The sequence below is a fragment of the Mandrillus leucophaeus genome, unplaced genomic scaffold (assembly GCF_000951045.1).
Source record: "Mandrillus leucophaeus isolate KB7577 unplaced genomic scaffold, Mleu.le_1.0 Scaffold1175, whole genome shotgun sequence".
In the NCBI taxonomy this organism is placed as follows: Eukaryota; Metazoa; Chordata; class Mammalia; order Primates; family Cercopithecidae; genus Mandrillus; species Mandrillus leucophaeus.
The window spans coordinates 645,063-651,542 of NW_012100043.1; positions in this window are offsets into that span (position 1 = coordinate 645,063).

Below are 6,480 nucleotides of genomic sequence, written 5' to 3' on the forward strand. Positions count from 1 at the left end.
ACATTTTTGCAATCTACTCATCTGACAAAGGGCTAATATCCAGAACCTACAAAGAACTCAAACAAATTTACGAGAAAAAAAAAAAAAAAGCAATCCCATCAAAAAGTGGATGAAGGATATGAACAGACACTTCTCAAAATGTCTTCAAAAGAAGACATTTATGCATCCAACAGACACAGTCTGGCAAATTTTAATAACCAGATTGGGGTTTGAGGATTGGTAGAGGAAGAAACCTTGATATGTAGCATTTGACAATTCTTGTGTTACAAATCATAGTCCCATTATAGCCTACTTTAAACTGCTGTTTAACAACCTGTTTATATATTTCTGTAATTTAAAAAATCAGTTCTTATGAGCCAAGCCAACGTGAACTGCTCCAATACACTACTCACAATGCAAAAGAGACTAGTGCCTTCACTGTGAACTAATTGAAAAATGGAGCCAGGTATGGTGGCTCACGCCTGTAATCCCAACATTTTGGGAGGCTGAGGCAGGAGGATTGCTTGAGCCCAGGAGTTCAAGACCAGCCTGGATAACAAAGCAAGACCCTGTCTCTACAAAAAATAAAGTTAAAAAAACTTAGCTGGGCATGGTAGCATGTACCTGTAGTCCCAGCTAATTGGGAAGCTGAGGTGGGAAGATCGCTTGAGCATGGGAGGTTGAGGCTGCCATGAGCCATGATCATGCCAAGGCACCCCAGCTTGGGCAACAAAGTGAGACCCTGTATCAAAAAAAATATTTTTTAAACTGGTCTTTTAACTGTTTTATATTATGAGAAAATTCTCAGTGAATTATTGTTCCTGTATTTAAAATTGGCTTAGTGATATTTTAGAAACATTGTGTTACTAGATGAGTTGGGAACACATTGTTATTTGTCTCATTAAAAATAATGAAGTACAGCATTCAACTTTTTAAAAATTTACTCTCCACTATACTTGGAGAAGAGTTCAGTTTCAGCTAATTAAGAATACCTACAGTGCAAAAATAAGCCTGATTAATCTGAGTCACAGAGTATCATCTCTGTATGGGTCACAAGATCATCTAATATATTGGTTTCAACTATGCTGAGTCTCATACACTATACAATGTAAATATACTTCTTACTGTGGGTCTCAGTCAAAACAATTTGAAGAATCACTGATCTAAATCAAATAAGGGGAGGGACACTTGGAGAGAAGTGATTAGCCAAAGTTTTTGCAGCCAAGGTAGAGGCATAGCTGGCATTAAAACCCTCAATAATTTTTTGTTCACACCTCTTTCCCATACACTATTATTTAACATCTCATGTATCACATCAGTTTGTGAAATATGTGAAAAAGAGGCATAAATGTGAGCTACTCAGTTAAAATAACACTTCAGGGAAATATTTATTTTTACATTATTTTCTTCTCTTTTTTCCCCTGCTCTCTATTATTAGATTTCACTTTAGTGTATTTCAATTCATGTTCGTACAGCTTCCATGATGAAAATCATCACTGATCTATGTTGAGATAAGGTTATGTTTGGGATAGAAAGCATTTTCAATCAATATTGAGCCTTTCATTTGGTTCCTATTGAATATACTCCTTTCTGTTTTCAGTACTTTTTTGCTCTAGAAGCTGGGAAACTGGACCGCTTTCATGATTGTGGTTCTGAGGACTTGAGTACAGCTAGTTCCATGAAGGGAATACTTATGGAAATGCTCTTAAGCCTAGGCTACATGCCAGTGTTTGTTCTTTCTTAAACGGCGAGCTACACCATTTTTTTTTCTCTATTTCACACTGGGTAACACTGTGTCATATTAAAACAAATCACACATTATAATGTAAATAAAATAATTTCACTATGATCTGTATGCTTTTTTGCTCTGCCAAAATCTCGATAGTAGGGATTTCCTCTGCTTTTGATTTTGTCTTCCCCTTTTGTGCATTTTTGTCTATCTTATTTTCTCTTTATTTTTGAAGTACACACATAGAAACACACATGTTTTTGTATATGCAATTCGTACTGAATAATTTATTGTGAGTTTTTAATATGCAGCTTTTCCATCCCTTGTCTTTCTCCCACAAAGTATATGTAGGTTTAGGCTGTCAGATATTGATTCTATTCTAGTTTTGTATATGTCTAAAATACTACAGGAAAACAAGACCATTTTGACAAATTTTTCTATCATGGTTTCAACAACTTATAAAGACAGAATTTTTTAAAAGGCATTAAAAGTAGGAACAGAGAGGGCAGAGGAAGATGGTGGGATAGAAGGCTCCACCAAGGATCACCCTCACCCCCACAGCAACACAGAAAAGCACCTTCACAAAAGCCAAATACTAAGTGAGCATTCACAGTACCTGGTTTTAACTTCATATTGCTGAAAGAAGCACTGAAGTGAGTAGGAAAGGGTTTTGAATCGCCATTGGAGCCTCTCCTCCCTCCACTGGCAGTAGACATATGGCATGGAGAGAGAGTATTGGGGTACTTTGCATTGAACTCAGTACATCCCTGTCACAGCGAAGGCAAAACACTGCTCAACTCAACTGGTGCCTGCCCACAGAGAGAGCACTTGGACAAGCACTAGCCACAGAGGAATTGCCCGTGCCAGTGGCTTGAACTTGAGTTTCTGCAAGACTCACCACCGTGGGCTAAAGTGCTCTAAGATCCTAGGTAAACCTGAAGGACAGTCAAAGCCACAAAGACTGCAGTTCGTAAGCAAGTCCTGATTCTGTGCTAGACTTAGACCTAGTGGACTAAGGCAGCATGTGATCTAGTGAGGCACAAACTGGGGACCTTGGGGAATGCTTGCATGAACCCTTCCCCAATTCCAGGCAGTGCAACTCACAGCAACTAAAATGACTTTCCTTCTGCTCAGGGAGACAAAAGAGAAGAGTAAAGAGAATTTTGTCTTGCAATTTGAATACCAGCTCAGCCACAATAGGATAGACCACCAGGCAGAGTTGTGAGGCACCCATCCCAGGCCCCAGCTCCCGTATGATATTTCTAGAAATACCCTGGGCCAGAAGGGAATCTGATGCCTTGAAAGGAAGGACCCATTCCTGGCACAATACATCACCTGCTGACTAAAAATCCCTTGGGACCTGAATAGCAAGCAGTCATACCCAGATCGTGTGCCATGGGCCTTGAGTGAGACTCTGAAACATGGTGGCTTCAGGTACCAGTTTAGCCACAGAAGGGTAGAGTACCACACAAGCTCCACTGCTTGGGTTTCTAAGTCCAGGTCTAGCCTCTTGAACAGCATTTTTTGGACCTGACCTGGGTCAGAGGGGAGCCAACTTCCCTGAAAGGTGAGTTACAACCTTAGCAGCATTCGCAACAAGCTGGCGGAATAACCCTTAGGCCTTAAGTGAACATCAGTTGTGGTCTGGCTTGTTTGTTAGTTTGCTTGTTGCAATGTTTTAAGATGTTATCAGGTTTAAAATAGTGGATTATAAGATAATATTTGCAAAACTCATAGTAACCTCAAATATATAAAACATACAAAAGACATGCACAAAAAAAGCAAGAAATTAAATTCTATCACCAGAGAAAATTACCTTTACTAAAAGGAAGAGAGGAAAAAATAAAGAGAAGATAACAAAACAATAACAACAAAATAACAAAATGACAGGAGTAAATCTTTACTTATCAATAATATCATTGAATGAAAATGGACTAAACCATACAATGAAAAGACATAGAGTGGCTGAATGGACAAAAAAAAAAAAAAAAAAAAAAAAACCCACTCAATTATCTGGTGCCTTCAAGAAATGCATTCCACATATAAACATACACAGAGATTAAAAATGAAAGGACAGAAGAACATATTGCATACAAATGAAAAAAAAAAAGATCAGGAGTACTTTTACCTAAATCAACCAAAATAGATTTGAAGATAAAAAGACAAAGATGTAAGGAAATATGAAGATGGTCATCATATAATGAAAAAAGGGTAAATTTAGCAAGAGGGTATGATAACTGTAAATACATATACCCCTAACTTTAGAGCACTTATATAAACCAATTATTATTAGAGAAAAGTGAAAGATAGATGTTAATAGAATAATAGAGACTTCAAAAACTCACTTTCAGCATTGGGCAGATCTTACAGACAGAAGAGCAACAAACATTAGACATAATCTGTACTATAGAATAGATCAAATTAATAGATATTTACAGAAAATTTCATCCAACAGTAGCAGAATACAAATTCTTTTCCCAAACATGTGGGTCATTCTCAAGGACAAGCCATATGTTAGGTCACAAAACAAGTCCAAAACATTGAAAAAATTGAAATAATATCAAGCATCTTCTCTGATCACAATGTGATAAAACTAGAAATCAATAAAAGGAAGAATTTAGGACACTATACAAACACATAGATATTTGTAAATATGCTCCTGAATTACTAGTGGGTCAGTGAAGAAGTTAAGAAGGAAATTGAAAATTTTCTTTTAGCAAATAGTAATGAAAACAGAACATATCAAAACCTATGGAATACAGCAAAGACTGTACTAAGAAGGAAATTTATAGCTATAAGTGCCTACATCAAACACTAGAAAAATTCTAATAAATAACCTGAAAATGGATCTTCAATAACTAGATAAGCAGGAGCAAACCAAACCAAAACCTAGTAGAAGAAAAGAAATAATAAAGATCAGAACACAAAGAAAGAAAATTGAAATGAAGAAAGCAATACAAAAGATCAACCAAAGAAAAAGTTGTTTTTTGAAAAGATGAACAAGATCGACAAATCTTTAGCCAGACAAAGAATAAAAGAGAGACTTTGGGAGGCCAAGGTGGGTGGATCACAAGGTCAGGAGTTCGAGACCAGCCTGGCCAAGGTGGTGAAACCCTGTCTCTACTAAAAATACAAAAATTAGCCGGGCACGGTGGCAGGTGCCTGTAATCCCAGCTACTTGGGAGGCTGAGGTGGGAGAACCGCTTGAACCTGTGAGGTGGAGGTTGCAGTGAATCAAGATCATGGCACTGCACTCTAGCCTGGGTGACAGAGCAAGACTGCCTAAAATATATATATATATGTGTGTGTGTGTGTGTGTGTGTGTGTGTGTATGTGTGTGTGTGTATGAGAGAAGAACCAAATAAATATAATTAGAGATGAAGAAGGAGACATTGCAATTGATACCACAGAAAGTCAAGGGAGCATTAGTGGCTACCATGAATAACTATATGCTAATAAATTGGAAAAGCTACAGGAAATCAATAAACTCCTAGGAACATACAACCTACCAATACTGAACCATGACAAAATCAAAAACTTGAATATACCAAGAACAAGCAACAAGATTGAAGCTATAATAAAAAGTTCCCGAGCAAAGGAAAGCTCAAATCCTGATGGCTTCACTGCTGAATTATAACAAATATTTAAAGAAGAACTAATACAAATTATACACAATCTATTCTGAAAGCTACAGGAGGAAGGAATACTGCCAAATTCATTATGTGAGGGCAGTATTAACTTGATAACAAAACCAAAGACCCAACCAAAAAAGAAAACTGCAGGGCAATATTCATAAATATTGATGCAAAAATCTTCAACAAAACACTAACAGAGTGTATCAACAATACATTAGAAAGATTTTTTATCATGACTAAATCATATTTATCCCAGAGACGCAAGGATGGTTAGATATATGCAAATCAATCAATGTGATATATCATATCAACAGAATGGTGGGTGAAAACCACATGATTATTTCAATTGATACTGATAAAGCAATTGAAAAAATTCTGTCTCCCTTTGTGATGAAAAAGAAAACTTTCAAAAAATGGGTATAGAGGGAACATGACTCAACATAATAAATGTCACATGCAACAGACCCACAGTTAGTATCCCACTGAATAGTGAATACCTGAAAGCCCTTCCTCAAAGATCTGGAACAAGACAAGGATGCCCACTTTCACCACTGTTATTCAACATCGTGCTGGAAGTCCTAGCTAGAGCAATCAGATGAGAGAAAGCAATAAAGTACACCCAAATTAAAAAGGAAGAAACCAACTTGTCCTTGTTTGTACATAATATAATCTTACATTTGGAAAAAACTAAAGACTACACAAGAAAACTGTGGGAACTGATAAACAGATTAATTCATGTTGCAGGATACAAAATCAATATACAAAAATAAATAGTATATGTATATGCCAACAGTGAACAATGTGAAAGACAGATAAAAAGTTATCCTGTTCAGGAGCGGGTTGTTCAGTTTCCATGTAGTTGAGCAGTTTTGATTGAGTTTCTTAGCCCTGAGTTCCAGTTTAATTGCACTGTGGTCTGAGAGACAGTTTGGTATAATTTCTGTTCTTTTACATTTGCTGAGGAGTGCTTTACTTCCAACTATGTGGTCAATTTTGGAATAAGTTCTATGTGGTGCTGAGAAGAACGTATGACTACTGGGTACATAACAAAATGAAGGCAGAAATAAAGATGTTCTTTGAAACCAATGAGAACAAAGATGCAACATACCAGAATCTCTGGGACACATTTAAAGCAGT